We start from the raw sequence: 23,166 nt of genomic DNA, 5'->3' as shown, positions 1-23,166 counted from the left end.
TAGGCACTTAGAATGCACTAATTGTAGGGTATGCATCGGCAAGGCTGAGAAGAGGAAAAGGAAAGAAGAGGAAGAAAAAGAGAAACTAGAGTACATGAAAACTGAAGAAGAAAGGAAAAGAAAAGCTACTGAGGAAGAAGAGGAACTAAGAAGGAAGGAGGAGGAGGACTTGGCCGAAGCCACACGACGCTCCATTGAGTAGCAAAGCAGGGCCGATGATCTAGGAGCCTGGAGCCCGTTGAGGGAAGAAGGGCCTAGTTCTAGCATGTAGGTACTAGAAATCACGCCGCCCGTTGTCCTTGAAGGCAAAGGCAGGGCCCTTATCCATCCTATCCCCACCCTCATGGTGCCTCCCACCAAACCAACCACCCTCGCCCCACAACTGGTTACAGGTCTGAAATTGAAGACTGTTTGTCATGTACAGACAACATACAGCATATATGTATCTCTGACATGAGCTTGGAGCTCTCTAACATGCCCAAAAGCATCATTGGAGCATAAATATATGAAGGAGGACATATGGATTTGATTTCGTGCCTTGGAGCTTGAATTTTTTGCTAAAATACTCAGATCTGAAAAGTTTTCATAGGCTAAAAATTGTCATTTACTGTGGACAGCAAGCATTGTTTTTACTAAAGCAATACATGACATTAAAAGGCCTCTGTCATTTTGTATAATCAGGCATATGTCTATTGAATGTTTGGAGGATTAAAAAGAGCATTGAAGGCTATTGATTGCTGAAGCTTGAAGTTGGAAACAAGTGTATTGACATCTACTTGGTTGGTTATATATAGTAAATGCATTATATAATATTGCTGGAGACAGAATTTATGGATGTTGGTATGGTTATATATTAACTCCTACACACATTAGCAAATGCATGAAGTGATCTAAGGACATTCTTGAGTTAAAGTACACCTTGATTGTCAGTGTCTTGGCTGTTTGCAACCAATGAGTAGATTTATAACACTTGTACTTGATGTATATGCACCAGTTTGTGCCCTTATTGTCATATTTAGACTGTTACATGTACTAGCAGATGTCTAGGAATCTTTGGAGTGTGTATGACATGTATACATATCATTTTTAGCTGTGAATCAATTGCTGGCCATTCACAGTTTATAGATTTTAGACTGCATGTATATACTCTGACAGTCAAGTTGCATGAGACAGAGTTAAATCACCTACATGGTTTATGTATTGATTGATGTACCTATGGGTTATGCCACATGTTTGTGGATGGTTTTGAGATGTTGATGGGCTGAAATACTCTAGTTTCAGCAATGACTTTATTACAGAAAACTATCATAAACAATCAAAGACTGTAGTTAGTCAGTTAGACTTGTTGGCTTGTAGATAGTCATGCATTGTTTGCAACATAGTAAATGTAGATAGAACCGACAATATAACCCAGATAGTGGGGGAAAAGCTTGATAGCAGTAATTATGCCATATGGAAGTTCTGCATGGAGAATTTCCTAATAGGAAAAGGATATTGGGACGTAGTGACAGTTGTTGAAATTTAGGGTTTTGTATATAAAGTTCAAAAAATGAATGGAAGCTCATTCTTTGATGTGTGGCTAACAAGAGCTCTTCTCTTCCTCTCCTCTCCTTGCTTGTGTGTGCTCTTGAGAGAGTGTGTGTGAGAGTGTGAGAGGGTGAGTGTGTGGGAGTGAGGAATCAAGAGAGTGAAGCTCTTCACCATCTCCTCTTCTCTTCTCTTCTTTTCTCTTCTCTTCTCTTCTTCTCTTCTCTTCTCTTCTCTTGCGCGCGTAGCTATGGTGGATGGAGCTTAGAGATGGAGGAGGCTTGAGAATGCTTGAGCTAGTATCTAGAATCGTGGAGCTACCGGTGTGTGCGAGAGAGAAGGCAACTCATATCGGCATCAAGGTAAGCTCACTACACTCGTAGGATTGACGGCGCATCGAAACCTGAAATTCCGGAGAGGAATCCTACATCTGATCAAAGACGAGCGCATCAAGCTTGGTTGGAAAGAGCTTGCATGGTGCTACACTGGTTACCTTTATGTATCTTGGATGCTATGGTAATGCAAATCATGAACTGCAAGTCACCAGCAAATGCATGGAACATATTGATCAAATACTATGGCACAACTACCAATGCTAGGAAGATATAGTTGAAGTAGAAATTCAACAACATGGAGAGAAAAGGTAGATCTATACAGGATTATGTCACAAAGATTAAGACTATTGCAAATCAGTTGGCATCCATTAGCACATCGGTTGAGAATGAAGACATGGTTGCAGTGACATTAAATGGTTTGGGATCTGAATATAAGTCATTTGATGTTTTCATCTTTGTGCGGGCTGAAATGCCAGATTTCAATGAGGTGGTTGCATTGCTTATTCATGAAGAGGTTAAACTTGGATTGGCTACACATTCTAGTAGCTCCAATAACAAGGATGATGCCTTTTATTCAAATCAACGTGACCGTGGAAACCGTGGTAGAGGTTATGGTTCTAACAGAGGGGGCCAGCAAAATGTACCTTATGGTCATAATAACCAACATGGTTCAAATGCAAGAGGAGTTGGAAATTTCAAAGGCAGAGGGAGATCTAGCCCTAGAGACAGAGGCTCCTGACAGCAGCAGTGCCCATCTGACAATGCTAATAAGGATAAGGATTGTCACTACTGTGGAAAGTATGGCCATATTGCCAAGGACTATTGGAAGAAGCAAGGCAATCAAAGAGGCAAATAGCATAGACATTATGCATCGTCCAGTCAAGCAAAAGATGCATCTGGGGTTAGACTATTTGCCATGACATATGTGAAAGATAGGGCTATTGAGAAGTCTCGTGAGGATGCAGTTTGGTATTTTGATTTGGGGGCATCGAATCATATGATGCCTTATGGTGACTAGTTTACAGATATGGTGCCTGAAAAGAATGGCTATGTATGCACAAGGGATGACACACAGCATACCATAGGACATAAAGGCAAAGTACCTTTCGTAATCCATGATGACAGGAATAAGAACTTACATGATGTATTGCATGTCCTGTCAATTACTAAAAATATATTGTCTGTGGGTCAAATGACTAAGCAAAATTTGCAGGTCCGATTTAACAAGAATGGATGCTTCATTAAGGAGTTTGGTAATGGCTGCAAATTGATTGCTCACAGTCATAGGAATGGCACGATGTTTACTCTTGATGCCACTTTGCCACAACTAAAATTAGCAATGTTTGCCCATGGTTCTGATACAGTTAAAGACTTGAAAATATGGCACAAGAGAGTGGGGTATGTTAATCTTCAGTGACTACAAATGATGCAGAAACTGCTTGTGACAGGTTTACCCAAGTTTTAGTATAGAAATATTGGTCATTTCTGTGATGCTTGCCAGTTTGGTAAATAGTCAAGGTTTCCATTTGCGAAGCATGTAAGAAATAGTATGCTTCCATTGCATTTAGTTCACTCTGATGTGTGGGGGCCAGCCCATAATGCATCCATGGGCGGCTCCAGGTACTATGTGACATTCATTGATGACTTCAGCCGCCGCTATACTTGGGTTCATATATTGAAAACAAAGGATGCGGTGTTTGTTTTTTTTCAGCAGTTTAAAAAGTAGGTTGAAAAGGAATTTGATTGCCTAAATGCTATGCTTTGGAATTGGAGTCTTGCTTAAGATCTGACAACGGTGGGGAGTATGTGTCAAATGCGTTTGACAGTTTTTTGGCTAAAAATGGCATACGTAGGCAGCTTACATGCAGCTACACTCCATAGCAAATTGGGGTAGCTACATATAAGAACAGGGTATTGATGGAAGTTGCTCGAGCAATGATGAATGAGAAGAGTATGCCGATCTATTATTGGGCTGAGGCTGTTATCACAGCCATGTATATCTTGAACAGGACTCCCACTACAGGTATTCATGAGATGACACCATTTGAGAAGCTATATGGCTACAAGCCCGATGTCAATCACATGAAAGTATTTGGTTGTCTTGCTTATGTGCACATACCTGATGAGAAAAGGAAAAACCTGGATCCAAAACCACATAAGTGTATCTTTATTGGATATTTGCATAAGAAGGCATACAAATGTTATGATCTCTCTACTCGGGATACATTAGTGAGCAAAGATGTCATCTTTGATGAGATGGCCTCTTGTATGTATCACCGGCTACAATGCCATCGGATATGCCTTCTACACATGCTTCTACAGTTGATTTGTAGCAGAGTACTGCAGTGATAGGCCCTAGTGGTGCAACAGTATCTCCATGGATAGGGAGATTGAGGAGCTTTGGCTCACCATCCACTGACACCACTATGTCAGTGAGGGGGAGATATGATGTGGTGGACAGCAAAGGAAAAGAAAAAGTCATTGATGATACATCTGGTGTGATGACACCTGGCAGGATGACTTCAAGCTATGACTCAACCGATAGTCTAGATAGTGATCTTGGTATTCCGACTATATATACACCTGGTACTAGGCAGAATAGGTACATTCTACCTCATGAGAGAGGGGAATCGAGTAGTGCACCATAGCTTAGATGATCGCAAAGAGTCAAGTACCCTGTGGGTAGGCTAACTTACAGTGGTTTTTCTGTGAAGCATTTTGCTTATATGACAAAGATGACAGAGGTCAAAGAGCCTACTACATTTGTTGAAGCAATGATGCATAAAAATTGGTGCACAACTATGGATGAGGAGATAGATGCTTTGGCTGAAAATAGTACTTGGGATCTTGTGCCACTCCCAGAAGAAAAGAAGACCATTGGTTGCAAATGGGTCTACAAAATTAAATGCAAGTTGGATGGTAGTGTACAAAGGTATAAAGCTTGGTTGGTTGCTAAAGGATATGCTCAGCAGTATGGGTTAGACTATGAGGAAACATTTAGCCCTATTGCCAAGATGGCAACCATATGAACAGTGATCGCATTGGTTGCTACTAAAGGATGGAAATTGCAACAGATGGACTGAAAGGTGAGAAGGATCGAAGCTTGCACGCGAGCTATGGCAGGAGAGCAAGAACAAGAAAGAGAGAGACAAGAAATGGAAACTCCAACAGTCACAATGTGTGATTGTGTGACTGGGCCTTCCTTTATTTACTAGTCACTAAAATGAATATAAAGAATAAAGTGACGTGACGGGCACCCGCCACCAGCAGTGTGCAGTGGCGGGTACTGTCAGTGTAGTAATACACAGGGCGGCACGGCGGAGGCGCCTTTACCCCAACAGTGTAGTAATACACGGGGCGGCACGGCAGAGGCGCCTATTGAACCTCCCACTTAAAGGCGAATCTGCCCCAGTGAGAGACAAAAGAAAAGAAAAAGACAGTACAACTGTACATAGGTACAAGGGATGAGGAAAGGCAACATCTCATCCAACGCCCATCAATCTCCTGAGGAAGTCAAAGCACTCAGTAGTAAGGCTTTTCATGAGCAGATCTGTAGGATTCTCGTCAGTGGAGATCTTAACAAGGTCAACAGACTTGTCCTCCACGACACCATGTATGAAGTGATACCTCACCTCAATGCGTTTCGTCTTCACATGGAAGACCAGATTCTTAGCCAACTGAATGGCACTCATAGAATCCAAATGCAGTGTAGGTATAGCATCAATCCCAAGGTCAGCAACTAGACGGCCTAGCCATATGGCCTCCTTGCAAGCCTCAATGGCTGCAACATACTCGGCCTCAGTAGTAGACAAAGCCGTATACTTCTGAACCTTGGACATCCAAGAGATAGCACCTCCAGCATAGGTGAATACATAGCCAGAAGTGGACTTTCTACTATCTGCTTGTCCTGCATAATCGGAGTCAGTGTACCCCACGACCCCTGTATCCTGGCTGCCATAGCAAATACACATATATGTTGTGCCCTTCAAGTACCTCATGATACCCTTCACGACATCCCAATGTTTCCTACTAGGTGTAGCCATATAGTGTGCCACAACACCAACTGCAAAGGCAATATCTGGACGAGTGGCTATCATGGCATACATCAAACTACCCACGGCTGAAGCATAAGGGATCTGGGCCATCTCGGCCCTCTCCTCATCTGTCTGCGGACAATCGGCCTGTGATACCTTCACATAAGAAGGCAATGGACAGCCAATAGGCTTTAGGTCCTGCACGCGGAAGTGCTCAAGGACTTTATGAATATACTCCCTCTGTGACAAGTAGAGGAGTCCCTGATGCCTGTCGCGTCTAATGCGCATACCAAGTATGTAAGAGGCCTGTCCCAAATCCTTCATCTCAAAGCTCTTCTTCAGCTGAGATTTAAGAGCATCTAGCTCATCATGAGCTTTCCCTACTATCAACATATCATCCACATAGAGTACCAAAATAGGCAATGAACCATCACGGGCTTTCTTCGTGTAAAGACACGGATCCATAGCACTCCTGTTGTAGCCCTGTGACTGCATAAAGGCATCAAACTTATGATACCATTCCCTAGGTGCCTGCTTCAAGCCATAAAGACTTTTCTTCAACTTGCGCACTAGGTGCTCCCTGCCAGGTTCTGCAAAGCCCTTAGGCTGCTCCATATAGATCTCATCATGCAAGTCCCTGAGAGCAGAATTTAGGTGTCGGGAAGTGCTTAAAAATAGCTAAAAATTATGAATATCAAGGGAAAAATATTCATTGTCAAAGGCGGCGGCTCGATCTAGGACGATTTTAAGCGCCAAAGTGCTTTAAAGGTGCTTGAGCGACACTTGTTGATTTTTCATAATTTTTCAGATAGTCGTGCGAGTTGACACGCCCAGGATTTTTCAGAGCTCAATTCGGAGGCCGGACGGGGAAATGGCCACAAAGTGGTCAAGATATGAAAAGGTGGACACTTGGGAGGCCAAATTTGAGCATGCCTTTTGAGTTTGGACCCCCCCCCCCCCCCCAAAAAAAAAATTTATGCACCTTATGAAGCAAAAAACGTGGAGAGAGAATGAAGAGGGATGAAAAAACATGGAGGAAGATGGCGCCCGAAAAATGTGCCATGGAGGATGGAGAGGCAACTTGCCTACTGCAAACAACCCCCCCAATGGATTATGGGGCTTCATTCCCTCCTGAATGCTGACTCTATCGCCGCCCTTCGCTCCTCAATTGATGGCCTGAATGCTGAGATGGAAATCTAGTCTTTCTCTCTCCTCCTTCTCTCTCTTCTAAGGGTAAATTCATGTGGGAAGAGAAAGGAAGAAGAAAGAATGATGGAGGCTTGTCCGGCATTGATCGGATTGCTCCACAGGCTGGAAATTGTGATTTGTGATCGTGCTGAGCATGAAGTGCTGCTGATTTTCAGATTTGCAGCCATGGACATGAAACCCGAAACACGCAAATAAGTGGTAATTCAATTTTTTCAAAGGAAATTTGAGATCTCATAGCTTTTGATTGATAAAATGTTGTTCATGTGGGCTAAAAATTGTTTATGTTGCTGTTTTCCATGAGTACTTGTTGATCATAATCAGGAAATCAGAAAAATATGCATCTTGTGGCTCAAAATAATACATTAAAACACATAAAATATGGAAAATCAAGGAAAAATGATGGTTTTGGGACATAAAAATAGAAAAATGAATAGGAACACCAACTAAATTTTCATTTTTGCTGCAAGAAGGAACTAAGGGCCACAGCCCATAACCTATTTTGAATTTTCAGTAATAAAATAATACAAAAAACAAGAAAAAATACAAGGAAAATAAAGAAAAATCACTAAAAATAGGGGAAAAAGCATTTTGGGTGCGAAAAATTAGTGATAATTAAGAAAAATGTTTGTGAATGTTTGTGGGGACTGAAGCATGAGGATTTGCCTTAGTTCAACCCCACCTTCTTGTTCTAGTGTGTTTTTCCCGCTTTTTACACATAAAATGATGACAAAATGCCTTATAAATCTATACAACAATGCAACATTTGATCGATGGGAGGGTAGAGTGGTTAAAATGTGTCTAAATGCGGAGTAAAATAATGAAAAGATTGCTGTTTTTTTTGTTTGCATGCCATATAGGTCGGTGAATAATTATAAAATAAGGGCCTAGTAGCATGAGGGTTTCCTTGGTGCTAGGTTCGTGCAACGCCGCATAAGAACGGTAGTTGAAAATCATTGAAAGGATGTTTTCCATATGTGCACAATATTGATTTTATAATTGTTTGAGCACTTAGCATCCACACTATTCATAAATCATGGAAATATTTAAAGGTATCAGAAATCCTGGATGCACAACAATTGTTTTCATTAGGACCTTGACCCACGTTGAGTGAGAGACAGGACACCCTAAGCCATAGGCTAGTCATGGGGTCTAAGGGAAAGAGAAGTAAGGACAATGATACATTCTTGTATACGATTAAATGGTACCTTGAGTGGATTTTGTGCGACATGTTTATATGTTGAGTGACGCATCGAGGGGCCAATCCCCAAGGTGTAGGAGAGTCGTAGAGGGGTGGCGGTATTCAGCCGTTGGAGGATCCCCTATGTCTGTGCTTCGTGCCATTAGGCAATGTGTAAGGGACTCCCTCTGAGGAGTAGTGGGTGAGAGAAGAGTGGACTACAAACGAACATAATACAAACGCAAGATGTCTCGGAAGGCAATGTATGTGGCATCAACGCTCCTGGCCGCGAGGCCGTGGGGTTGTTGAGCGCGTGAGATAGTGCACGAGCCAGTGCCGGCCCGTTCTAGGTTCCATCAGTCCCCATGTAAGAAAGTCGTCTTGACATCCATCTGATATAGATCTAAGTCAAGCTGGGCAACCAAAGCCAAGACCAAGCGCAGGGTGGTCATTTTAACCACAAGAGAAAAGACCTCATCAAAGTCTACACCATGCTCCTACTTAAAACCTTTTGCTACCAATCTAGCCTTGTATGTCTGCTTGGGGTGTCCAGGGGTACTTTTCAGCTTGTACACCCACTTGCATGGCAAAGCCTTCTTGCCCTTAGGCAAGGCAACCAAATCCCAAGTCTCATTCTTATGCAAGGAGTCAATCTCAGACTGCATAGCCCTCTCCCAGGAGTGACTGTCACCCCTGCGCATAGCCTCATCATAAGTGAAAGGCTCTCCTGCATCTGTAACCAAAACATAATGCATAGAGGGCTGAAATCTATCAGGTGGACGTCTGTCTCTAGCATATCGTCTCACTGCAGGCTCTGCTGCCTGCCCAGCTGCCTGTCCAACACCCTGACCATGAGCATCTGCTGCAGCTGTAGGCTGTCCAACTAGCTGTTCAGGAGCTCTAGGCTCCTCCTGAAAGATCACTCTGCGAATCTCAACCACCTTCTCAGGCTGCATGTGTATCTTGTCTTCATGGAAGACTACATCATGGCTGCGTACTATTTTCCGTGCCTGCGGATCCCATAGGCGATAGCCCATCTCTCCTGAATCACCATAACCAAGAAAGATGCATTTAATGCTCTTTGGATCCAACTTACTCCTCTTGTCCTTGGGCACATGGTAGAATGCCTCACATCCAAAGACACGGAGATGCGCATAAGAGGGTGGCTTACCAGCCCAAACTTCCTCTACAACCTGGAAATCCAATCCACTAAAAGGCGATCGGTTTATGACATGCACTGCCGTACTAACTGCCTCAGCCCAAAAGCTCTCTGGTAGGTCTGCATGGCTAAGCATAGAGGGGACACGCTCCTGAATAGTCATGTTCATGCGCTCAGCCAAACCATTCTAGGGGGGTGTAAGGGGCGATCAATTGATGCTTAATATCCCTATCATCACAAAACTTCTCAAAAGCACGTGAGACATATTCTCCCCCATTGTCAGTCCTAAGGCATTTCAGCCTATACCCAGTTTGGTTCTCAACAAGAGCAAGCCAACGCTGAAAGACTGCCAAGACATCAGACTTTTGCTTTATGGGATAAGCCCACACTTTCCTAGAAAAATCATCAATGAAGGTAACAAAGTACTTCGCACCACCCATAGACATACACAGCATGGGCCCACAAACATCTAAATGCACCAAAGCGAAGGGCTCACTCATGCATGGCCTACCCGATTTCTTATGCGTAGACCTATTCTGCTTACCATAAAGACAATGATCACACGAGTCAAAACGTGCATAGTCCAAAGGCGGAAGATACTGCAAACCAGACAACATTTTCATTCCCTTCAAAGACATATGCCCCAAACGGGCATGCCAAAGTGATACATGTGGGATAGAGCCCACTGCCAAAACATGGTCTACAGAAGACCCAGATACAACAAGAGGATAGAGGCTGCCAGCCTTGGCGCCTCTAACAAGCACAAGTCTACCTCTGGTAATCTTCCAGGCAGAATCCCCAAAACAGACATGAAACCCTGCATCATCCAACTGTCCTGCAGACATAAGACTACGCGTAAGCGCAGGTACATGACATACATCCCTGAGCAAAAAGGAACTGCCAGTGGAAAACTGCAACTGAATATCTCCACAGCCCACAATATCAAGAGACCTGTCATCTCCAGGTCTAACTGATCCAGATACAGTACTGTAAGAGTGAAACCACTCATGGTAAGGCGTCACATGGAAGGATGCACCTGAATCCAATAACCAGCACTGTGCATGCATACTAGGTGTCTCAATCAAGTGTGAGGCATCAGAAGAACTAGCTACAAGTATGAACCATCACCACCATCGGAATCCTCGGTCTACGTGACATTAATTTTCTCAATCTTGACGCTGGACTTCGCAGGTACTATGCTGCGATCAGAGGACTTCTCCTGCACTTTCTCTTTCCCCTTATCCTTGCGCTTCTCATTGTGCAACTCATGACACTGTGGTCTGATATGGCCCTTTTTCCTACAATGATGACAAGTGACATTAGCGTTGCAACCACGCGACTTTCCACGAGATTTAGACTGACCCTTCTGAGAGTCACAGCCATAGCCATTACCACGTTCATTCCTGTCATTCCTGCCTCTAACTATCAAAGCATGTGAAACACGAGAGGCATCCAAGTTTTTGCGATTAACCTCTTCCTGCAGAAGAACACTCTCAACATCATTCAATTTCAGAGTAGCACTAGAGGCACATAGGGCAGTGCGGAATACATCCCATGACTCATTCAAAGTCCCAAGCAAGAAAAGAGGATTTACTTCCTCTCTAAAGGTGATATCCTGCGAAGTTAGGTTCTTCAGTATAGCATGGAACTGGCTCAAGTGAGCAGACATAGTCACATTATCCTTCATACGCAGATCCATAAGCTGCTTCAACCAGTACATCTGACTCACGACTCACTGGACTTTTCTTATCATAAAGATTCTTGATCTTATTCTATAGATCCCATGTACTCTGTGCTTCCTCAAATACATTATAATGTACCTGTTTAGTGAGAAACAATACAATCCTGGACTTGCATAGCTCATCAAGTTCAAGCTAGTCGTCATTGTCCATAGTTTCAGGCTGCTCCCCGCTCAACCAAAGTGGCTTAATCTGAGATTTCTGCACCAAGACCTGCCAAATTTGACTCTTCCAATAAGAGTAGTTGGTACCATCCAACTTGGTGCTGTTAAATATGGCATTATCAGTCGAAGAGGATGCCATAACGCACGTTGGAAATGCACAAACAATGTAAAATTGTTGGCTATTTTACTGCTAGAAAATGCTCAAAATCTGCTGAAATGAGCTCCAAATAGCAAGAAAAGTGTGCCAAAAGATGCTGCCCACTTAGTACTAGGTGCGGTACACCAAATTAGAATATTTTAGCATAAAAAATACTGCTCAGTCCACCAATAAATGCTTGCTGTAATAAATTTCAGAATTGCAATAATGAGAGCAAACTGTCCCAAAAAACTGGATCTAATGTCAACTAAACAATGCTAGGTCCAAAGCCGGCATAAAGAGGATAAAGCAAAGCCAAATGACAGTGAAAATACATGAGCATAACACCGAGAGATGTCAAATAGCATCTGCCAGTAAGAGGCACACCCCCAGACAATCCAGGCCAAATGTACCTGCAACTGCCAAAACCTAACACAAATAGGTGTCTGCTCAAAGGAAAGAAGATCCAAAACTGAGACTCAGCTCATAAGCATCCTGTGAACCAAGACATATACTCAATGCAACATCCAATTGTTGGAGTATAATCCCAAAGTCTCAATACATCTGTAACTGCTCAATGACATAGACTGCTCCAATACATGTAATTGCTCCAATAGCATGTAATCCCCACTCAAGGTCAAGTAAGCATGCAAGATGCTCCCACTAGTACAAAAGGCGTACAAACGAGCTCAAGGGCTCAAGCAACCCAAGACAAAGTACCCGTGACAAGTGACCAAGTCAATGCGTCATACGCATCCCAAGAGCATGACATACATGAAGCAACTGATGGAAGCAACCAAGTAAATGATCAAACTGAGTCGGAAATGCTCAAATACATCCAAGGCAAAGCTCCCAATGTCGATAAAGCATAGACGAACCAAGCGGCATATATCACGAACCAAAGCATGTAATGTATGAAGCCTAACTGTCAAGCATAGACATGAGGCATAAGCAGTCCAAGAGCATGCCAAGTCGATCCAAATGCCAGTGAATACCAACCAAGACGGAGCTTATGATAGCTCAAATACATTCCACGGATTCAAACATGAGCTCAAATTCGTCCCCAAATGTCAGATACATGATGGCAAATCCCAAAGCATACATCCGGTACCAATAGGTAAGTGACAAAGCATCCAAAGTACCTTCAGCCCACTGTTATTATTGCCAAGTTTGACTGTCAAAACTGAGAAATTTCAGCCAATATTTCAGGCCAAAATCATGGCATAATCATGTGCATACATTCCCAAGACATTCGCGCATCAAGTAGACAGCATACGAGCATCAAATAGCACAACCGGAATGGAGTGTAAGCAACAAATGCTAATGCCAATGTTGCTGCCCTATTTTCAGCCTGTTATGATAGTTTATGACAGTCCCAAATCTGAAGAAATCAGTCCCGAATGATCAAGACCAATGCCCAAAGCTTGAATGACATCAAACATGAAGTCTAATAGCCCTCTTGATCAAGGTAGAGAGCAAGAAGCAATGGCCAAGTGTGGAGCTGAAGTAGACGAGTGCTAACAACCTGAAAAAAAATGGTGCAATCTGCCCTATTGGTGCTGAACTTGCTGCTACTCCACATGGACTGAAAGGGGGTAATGGGGGGCTCAAGAAGGGCCTATCAAAGGCCTACAACAAGCCTCTTTGAGCCTTGATAGGTGTAAGGCACAATATGAGGGGAATAAGCTTCAAGGGTTTGAAGCCATGGCTACTCTTGCTATTTGCAACCTGTAGACTGAAATAAAACCCTGAAAGAATGATCAAGTACCTCAGTACCAATGCCTCGAAGGTGCCTCAATAGGCCAGGAAGGTGCTCGAGAAGCCGGGGAGTGATGGGAGCTCGTGGAGATCGGATATGGCTGCAGGGATGGAGATCCAATGCATGAAGGGAGTCGATGTGAAGGTAGAGAAGCACCAAGTTGAGCTCGAGCAAGAGGAAGCCAAGCTCTGATACCAGTTGAAAGGTGAGAAGGATCGAAGCTTGTACGTGAGCTATGGCAAGAGAGCAAGAGCAAGAAAGAGAGAGACAAGAAATGGGAACTCCAACAATCACAATGTGTGACCGGGCCTTCCTTTATTTACTAGTCACTAAAATGAATGTAAAGAATAAAGTGACGTGATGGGCGCCCGCCACCTGCAGTGTGCAATGGTGGCGGGTACTGTCAGTGTAGTAATACACGAGGCGGCACGGTGGAGGTGCCTTTACCCCAACATGGACGTTAAGAATGCATTTCCCAATGGTGATTTAGCGGTGGATGTTTGTGTGGATCAGCCTAAAGTGTATGTACACCCTATTTTTCAGCATTATGTATGCAAACTAAAAAAATCATTGTATGGGCTGAAGTAGGCTCCGAGAGCCTGTTGGCATGCAAGGATCAGTAATTACTTGTAGAGTTTGGGATTTGACATTGGCAGGGCTGATTACAGTCTATTTACGAAAAAAACTGACAGAAGCTTGGTAGTGCTAGTCATCTATGTTGATGACTTGATAATCACAGGTGATGATGACTTTGTGGTACAGCATGTTATGCATATGCTAAAATCTTGATTTGACATGAAAGACTTAGGTGAACTGAAGTATTTCCTGGGTATTGAGGTGATCAAGGCTGAAAATGGTTTATGGCTGATGCAAAAATAGTATGCCATGGAAATGCTAAAGAAATATGGCATTGGTTGAATCTAAACCACTGGATACACCTCTTGATCATAATGTTAAGTTGGACATTAGCATTGAAGCTGAAATTGATGATGTGACTATGTACAGGCAGATGGTTGGTAGTCTGATCTACTCGACTATCACTAGGCCAGATTTGAGTTATGCAATTAGGCTCATAAGTCAGTTCACTCAAAAGCCTAGGAAGCCACATTTGGATGCTGTTAGGTAGATTATGAGATATATTAAGTCCACTGTAGATTATGGGCTATTCTATGTGAAAGATAAGCCCTTGACATTGGCTGGATACGCAGATGCAGATTGGGGCAAGATGCTCATATGATCGTAGATCTATGAGTGGTTATGCTTTTGGCCTTTGAATCGGAATGATCAGCTGGAACAGCAAGAAGCAACCAACAGTTGCATTGTCTAGTTCTGAGGTAGAGTATAGGGGTGCTACATTGGCGGCATGTGAGATTGCATAGCTGCTCAAGCTTACGGCTAATTTGGACATACGAGTGGATGTTACAGTGGCCTTGTTATGTTACAATCTCAGTAGTGTACTCCTGGCAACAAATCCAGTATACCATGCCAGCATTAAACACATTGAGGTACACTACCATTTTATCAGAGAGATAGTTCTTGCAAGGAAAGTAAATCTTATGCATGTGAAGACCGATGATCAGGTTGCAGATATCTTCTTTGGGTAAATATAAGTTCAGTGTTTTTCGATAGCTACTTGGTGTGCACAAGCTGTCTTGAGCTTGAAGGGGAGTGTTGAGACTTCAAGCTCGTGTGTGTGACTGCCGAAAGTCTTAGCTGTATCCAGCTAAACATGTGCATGTGTTGGACATTCAATAAGTCGGGTTAGTCTATGTGACCTAGAGTTAGTCTTGGTTAGCTAAACCTAGTGTATAACTTACTCTTTAGTAAGTGGAGAGTAGAATGGAATAATGAATGGAAGATAGAGAGCATGACTGAGCTCTCCCCATTCATCTACATTATCTCACACTCTCTCTCTCTTTTAACATGTCCTACACCTGTATTTGATTTCTGGAAGGTCTTGTAAGCGATTGTAGCTCGAGCATGGAGATTTTTGTCAAATTGTAGTCAGATGCATGTTTTGGTCAGCAAAATCAGACAGGCTTCCCAGTGTCCCATTCTGTGAAATCGAACACTCAAACCAAAGGCCTTGTCTGATTTTGAAAATTAGACTACTAAAATCGGACCCATGCCATGTCATTACTCAAACCACCCTGTCCTATCCAATTCTGAGAATCGGACATGTGAGAATCAAACTCACTACCCAATCAGTCGACCCTCCAATCCCCAAAATCGGACACATCCAAATTGGACCAGCCACCTCATCCGATCGGACACATCTTGTACGATTTTGATAATCAGACACCACCTGTCCCATTTTAACAATCGGACATATCTAAATTGGACCAGATTAAATCAACCACTGATAAATCAGATGTCTGATTTTTAGAATCGGACCCTACACAATCGATCACACTTGGACTAAAAATTTTGGGAGTTTGACACATCTCGGATGATGTAGATCAACCCCCACCACCAGGAGAATCCAATGAATGCCTTACATGCAGTTCCAGACCTAGAAATCGTAGCCAAACAGCCGTCGGGAACAGTGCTAACACACTTAGTAGCAAATTCGACATGCTTAGAACTATAGGCTAACTAGTAGACCCCAAATTGACCCTAAATGAACTGAACGACACGGTGGAGACCCCAGCAAGCAACAAGAAAGGCCAGGAATCAAGCTTAGAGCCCCATCAGAACACAAGTGGGAGTGCGAAAGCTGAATAATCATCTTGTATTCGCACTCGTATTGTTTTCCAACACTTGAAGTACACTTAATAAAAGTTAAAAGCCTGATTGCGCACAATGCATGGAAAAGAGTACACACACACACACAAACGTTGAGTGACTATAAATTGAGAATTGCTTGTAATTAACAAGGAACTCACTCAGACACAATAACCTAAAGGAACCCGCCAGTAGGAGAAGACCTTGAGACATAGCTAGGTGATTGAAACCCCAAGCATAGGACCCAACTGAAAACGCAACAGAGAAGCCAAGCGCAGCAAGGACAGACTCCATCAAAGAAGTGGATCTGCCTGACCTAATCAATCTTATTTGCAACTTGGTGAAGCATGAGACTGCAGACATGGCAAAGACAAGCATTAACCATGGACGGGACAAGGAGCTCGATCTAGGTGGTCTCCCAATAGAAATCTAACAGCTAGTCACCAATTACGTTCTATAGGCCCAGACAACCAACATGGTAGGACTTCCGAGGATGCCATAACAAACCTTGGAGAGGAGAGGAGACTAGCAGAGGAGGCCTTGCGAAGCCTAGTGACCTACAATCAAGAGCAACAAGCTAGGAGCTTGCAAGAGAACATGAAAGTGCATGAAATTCAGCGGGTGCTAGCGCTAACAAACATGAATAGGACAGGCCCTGATGTCAAGAGGGAAAGAGTGCTACAAGGAGATCTTACACTGAGTGAGCCTCTCATGAAGCGATTGTTAGACAACGCTTTCATTGAGCAAAGTGCCACTGCAATGGCAACCCCATTGCTTGCAGGATTAGGGGTTACTCAGGTCTCCAAGAGCCAGTCTAAAATCCCTATAATTGCAAAGCAGCCCGCTGATAAATACCAAACATCCACTCTAATGGCCATTGAAACACATAGCCTGCTACAAACATATGAGATATGATAAAGAGGGTCTTCGAAGAGGCCATTAGAGTGTACGACTACCAATCTAAAATCAACCACACTCAAGGCTCCAAGAGCCAGTCTAAAATCCCTATAGTCACAAAGCAGTTAGATAAATACCAAAGCGCAATGACTTCAATGACCTCAAGAATCTCTTCATTAAGAGATTCTTGGAGGTTGGGTACTTAAACAACCTACTAGTGCAACTGATGAATGTCAAGCAAAGGGATAAGAAAGATATCCAAGATTATGTGACCTCCGTGAGGAGTCTCTTCAAGAGAATCCCAACTGGTGAGCGACCAACCAAGAGAGCAGTGTCTAGAGTATTCATTAATGGAATACGAAGCGAAGAGATCTACAAGGCCTTGGTCGGCAACTCGAGCTTACACAGTAAGACACGCTAACAAAGGTCTTTGAAGAGGCCATTAGAGTGGACGACCATCTCAAGGAGAGAAACTCTAGGAGCTCAAATCAAGAAGAGACTACTTTTAGGAATCCTGAGAGAGATTCAACAACCACCAAAAGATCAAGCCCAAGTACTTAGGATAAAGGCAAGGGCACTGACTCAAGCCAAGAGCTAGCAAAGATGAAGATGGAGCTAGCTAGATTACAAGAGATGATGAGATGACCAACACACCCTCATGTCCAATGCATGTATTGTGGCAAAAACCACCTGCCAGCTGAGTGTGAGAATCCTCGATCCTGACCTTATGCCAATTGTGGTGGGTTTGGCCATGATGCTATGCATTGCGTAGACTGTCGAGAGGAGACTTTCGTACTCGCAATCATATACTCAACAATGCCTAGCGAATAGGCCACCAAACATCTTCGAAATGGGAGCCCCATTGGCTCTCCCGGCATCCAATGACCCCAAGCCAGACATTCCTAGGATGGAGATAAACCCTATGGGCATACCTAGACCACCTGGACCCTATGTGACCCATCCACCAAGTGATGCTCTAGTCCACTATGTGGTGGAGCCGAACGACGAAGAGCCTTACGTGCACCCTTACATATCGTATGACGAAGAGGGCAATGCAATCCTTATGGACTACCGACTAGTACCAATGATGGAGTTAGGTAGAGGAAGAGGTAAAGGCATAGGAGGGCTGACCCAAGAGACAATCACATGTTGGGGACTTGCGGTCACCCACTTGACATATCTCTTCATGCTGCCCTAAAAGGGAGCAAGCAAATCAAGACAAGGCTGATCAAAGATGCATTGAATGCAGAATCACACACCTCTTTGTTGATTGCCCTAAATGAAAGCCATCCTCTAACTTGGTAAACAAGCCATCATCCCCATTGCGATTGTTCGGTGTCGAGACACTTGATGGGGAGGCCACGCCTATCCCGTTGCATGTTATGACCCATGCATAGACAAAGCAGGCTGGCATATCATTACTAGGGCCTAGCAACTTAGATGCAACCTCAATCAAAAAGAGGAGCCGTAGGAGAAGAAAGAGGAAATCACACGCAAGGGTCACAATGAAAATGGAGAGTGCCACAATGTTGCCTGTGAAAAAGAAAATGATAGATGCAGAAGCAGAAAGATCAATACAAGGATGACTAAGAAGGGAACTGCGAAGGTCGGGGAGTACCCCAACCCAAAGTGCTAACTCAAAGCCATCGAAAAGGTGAAGGAACGGGTGAAAGAAGCCCATGAGCAGCTAAAAGATACCGAGCCCATATTAGAGGATGAGATTGATGATCTCTCAAGCATAAGCACGCTAGTGTCGCCTCCATGACCAGAATCGAGAAATGTGATTGCACCACAAGCAGTGCCACATAAACAAAGCCTAAGTACTATGGGCCAGCAAATCAGCTAAGGCCATATGCAATGAAGCATAGGGACAAGAGAGCGGCAAGCAGCTAGCAATCTCCTCACCTCACTAGTGACCACCCCCATGGCCTAGGAGATCTACTTAGGCAGCATCTGCCGATGTGGCAAGGGCTGAAATAGTGGGTTGAAGGGTCAATGGAGCAAGTTGTCGCAGGCACGCACCAACCCAATGATGAGACACAGATATTGAGTCTGACACTGCACTTAGTGCCAAAATCCTTACACGTTAATGCTTTTTGGAAGGGCACTGAAATGCATGTTGTCTTGCCAGCTCTGGGCGATACCACAAGGAAAGGAATTATTGACACTGGAGTGGGAGTCACTGTGCTAAGCCATGTAGTGCTCTAGACCTTGGGTAACCCATCGGTCAAGACAACCAAGTTTAACATCACACTGGCTAACGGGATGAAAGTAAAGCCATTTGTTGTGTTAAAGAATTGGCCAGTTAAGATCACTAGAGTCAATTCTCAGTTGATTTTATAGTCATGAAAGGAGTGGACTATGACATCCTGCTAGGCTGACCCTGGATGTACAATGCAAGAGTCATAGAAGACTAGGGCAATGGTCTGATCTTCCTAGGCAATCGAACGGAAGCTCTAAGAGTAGAGATGGACACCTGGAAGATCACATCAGTCAACCTAGATGCAATCTCCACTATGCTGAAGGGTGACAGCCAGAATAAAAAAACTTAGGGGCCATTAACTAAGTATATCCCTTGTCCTAAGGACGAGCGGGACTAGATGCATATCCTTGCTACTATTGACCTACTATTCTTGGACAACGAAGAATGCGAACAAGCTGCTAGGGCGGTTGGCAAGACCCGAGGAGATCCCTCAGTGCCAATCTACATGATGGCTCAAAGCGAGCAGAGAAGACCCAATCCTGTCATATTCCATAGTATCAGATAACAAGCGAGAGCTCCATGAGATCTTAGGGCACCTGACCCCAACAAGTTAGCTGGCAACTTTTCAACAAACCTTAAACCACTCAAAGATCTCTTGAACAAACCCCAAGTGGTGATGGACCAAAGTGCATGACTTAAACTTGATGTACAATTGGGCCTTAGTCATCGGCGAGAAGAATGAGACATATCAAGGCTTAGGAGATGACAAGTAGTCAGTGGACAAATATAGCTCTAACGATGAATATGAGGATTGTTATTCCTTCAGCGAACGATGAGAGAAAAGGGGAAATTGACACGATAGAATACGGCATTGAGGGACATGTGATAGAGCAAATACGAGCAGACTCCAAACCATGCAAGGGAAATGCCCTTAGAAACAAAATAGGAGTCATGCACATGGATTGCGATCACACCTGGTTGGAGCACATAGATGCAATAGACTTTGAGCAAGCAGGACTAGCCCAACCAAGTGCCACACCAATGCTTAAGACAAATTCACCATCGGAGCTACAACCACTGGGAGAGACTCCCTATTCTAGAGAAGACGGAGAGTTTGATGCTGAACCAAAAGTAAGCTCAAATAGTGATCCCAAGATACCTCAACCTTCCAACATTAGGCGCACCAAGGGGGACTTACCAGTCCACCTCAGGCACCGTAGATTAAAGGAGGAAAGAAGAAAGCAGCCTAAGGACGCATAGGCAGAGGAGCAAAGGACACTGCAAGACCTACCAAGGAGATTCACCAAGTTCAAGAAAGGCGATAAGGTAGTGATCTTGCTGGGAGCCAAACGCTCAAGGGCAAGCAAGCGAACCAATAGAAGGACCCGCCAAGATCAAGGAAGTCAATTTAGCCAGGGAGGAGAGACACCTTGACCTCTCCTTATAGCCAATGACCTAACCAAGGAAGAGAAAGCAAGTCTCATTGCTCTCTTGCAAGAGTATATCTTTGATTGGTCCCTGGAGGAGCTCAAAGGGATAGTTCTGAGTGTAGTGACTCACAATATACCCATGATACCCAATGCAATGCTGATCAAGCAGTGACCATATCCCATGAATCCAAAGCATGCCCACATTGTCAAGGAAGAAATTGATAAGCTAATGAGTGCAAGATTCATCTACGAGATTGAGCACACAGACTAGGTCTCACCCATAGTCAGCATACTAAAGAAGAACAGGAAGATTAGAGTGTGCCTCAACTACAAAAAGGTAAACACTACTATGAAGAGAGATAATTATCCATTGCCATACACCGAGCATATGCTCAAGAGAGTGGCTGGTAAAGAGGCCTACAGTTTCCTAGATAACTTCTCAGGGTACAATCAAGTGCAAGTGCACCCTGATGATAGGCACAAGATTGCCTTTGCCACCACTGAGTGGGAAGTCTGTGTCTACATAGTCATGCCCTTCAGGTTGACTAACACACCAGCTACCTTTTAGAGGCTCATGTGTGCTATATTCAAGGATATGCTTAGGAAGGAGTTAGAGGTTTTCATTGACAATCTATGTGTTCACTCCACTTGGAAGGAGCATGTAGATACACTTTGAGCTGTCTTTGAACAGTGTTGATTGTATCGTCTCTTGTTGAACCCCCTAAAATGCCAATTCTAGGTAAATCATGGATGCATTCTAGGGCACGTGGTGTCAAAGAATAGCATTGCCACCGACTTCTTGAAAGTCCAAATTATCATCAATCTTCCACCACCAAACTAATTACAAGGGAGTGTAGTGCTTCCTAGGCCCTACGGGGTATTATTGGCAGTTTGTGTTGAACTATGCATTGATTGCCAGATCTCTATACAAGCTATTGATTATATTTGAATGCAACAAGGAATGCCAACATGCATATGAGGAGTTGAAAAAGGCTCTAACTAGTGCACCAATTCTATGAACCCCAGACTGGACAATCACTTTTCATGTTCACATTGATGCTTCTAAGCTCGCTGTAGGAGCGATGTTTGTGCCAACATGGTGAACATAACTTAGACTATCCTGTGAGCTTTGCTAGCATACAACTCATAGATATGGAAATGAATTATTTGACAATGGAGAGAGAAGGTTTAGCCATGGCGTTTGCTGTAAAGAAGTTTCTGCATTATCTTTTGGCTATGCCTTTTACCTTCTTTGTTGAATAAACTGTGCACTACAAGATGCATAGCCTGATGGTTACTTCTACTTTTAGAATTCGACTTCTCCATGGTCGTGCATAAAGGAAATCAGTATTATATGGTTGACCATATGTCTCGCATCCCCATGGGAGAAGCCACTGGACAAGGCATTGTAGACGAACTACCTAATGCCCATCTATTCAATCTATCCAATGCAAAAGATTTGTTTACAGCTAATTTGGTGCCTTATTGGGAAGATGACATAGTCCAAGTGCTTGAGCATGGACTCCTTGAATGACCAATAGAAAAGGCCCAACTTAGGCAACTCATTCTCAAAGTCCACCAACCTTATCAGTTGATAGCAGGCCAACTCTATCGACTAGGGCAAGATGGATAACTGTAGATGTGTGTGCAAGCATGAAATGCATGATGTGCTTGTAGAGGCACACAGCGAAATAGCGGAGGGCATTTTGGCAAAGACACAACAATCCGCAAGGTGCTACCATCTCAGCTATGGTGACCCACTCTTTTTCGAGATGCACCACGATTCGTAAAGCACTGTGATGAGTCCCAAAGGACCAAGGTACCAGTTTGCAAGGAAAAAATGGAGTTGAGTCCTATCATTGTAAGGCAGCCATTCGAGAAATGGGGAATCAACTTCATTGGACCAATCAGTCTCGCAACACAATACTCACAAGTAAAATATATTATTGTTGCCACAAACTACCTCACAAAGTGGGTGAAAGCACAAGCTACAAGAAAGAATGATGCTAGGACCACTGCTAAGTTCCTTTGGGAACAAGTAATCTCAAGATTTGACTACCCCATCAAACTCGTTAGCAATCAAGGCACGCACTTCATCAATGAAGTGATTGCTCATCTCCTATCCACCTTTCTAATCATCCATCAAAAATCTTCACCATACTATCCTTGGGCTAATGGCCAAGCTGAGTCTACAAATAAGATACTAGTAAACGTTTTGACCAAGGTAGTCTTTGCTTCATGCAATGACTGGGATAACAAACTCATGGTAGCCTTATGGCCTACTATACAGCTTACAAAATGACAATGGGACAGTCTCCCTTTAGGTTGACCTATGGGGCTGAAACAATTCTACTTGTAGAGTTCGTTGTTCCTAGCTTGAGAATTACTCATCAAGAGAGATGGGATGGAAAGAGGCATAGACAGAGCGCCTAGTTGAGATAGAATGCCTATCAAAAACTCGACTTCTAGCCACCCACGTGCTAATATGCGAGAAGGCAAGACGCAAAAGCTGGTTTGACAAGCACTTCAAGCAGTGCAATTTCGAACAGGGAGACTTGATACTGCTATACTCAGTCAATGGGGCATAAGCAAAAATCGAAGTTTAGAGAGCTAGGACCTTTTCAAGTTAGCACCATCAGTCGAACTGGCAATGTGGAACTCGAAACCCTAGAG

Source organism: Lygodium microphyllum, chromosome 8, assembly GCF_053477565.2.
Source record: "Lygodium microphyllum isolate KBCC chromosome 8, Lygodium_microphyllum_v1.1.10, whole genome shotgun sequence".
Classification (NCBI taxonomy): domain Eukaryota; kingdom Viridiplantae; phylum Streptophyta; class Polypodiopsida; order Schizaeales; family Lygodiaceae; genus Lygodium; species Lygodium microphyllum.
The sequence above is the reverse complement of the archived record's forward strand: the minus strand, read 5'-3'. Positions refer to the sequence as shown.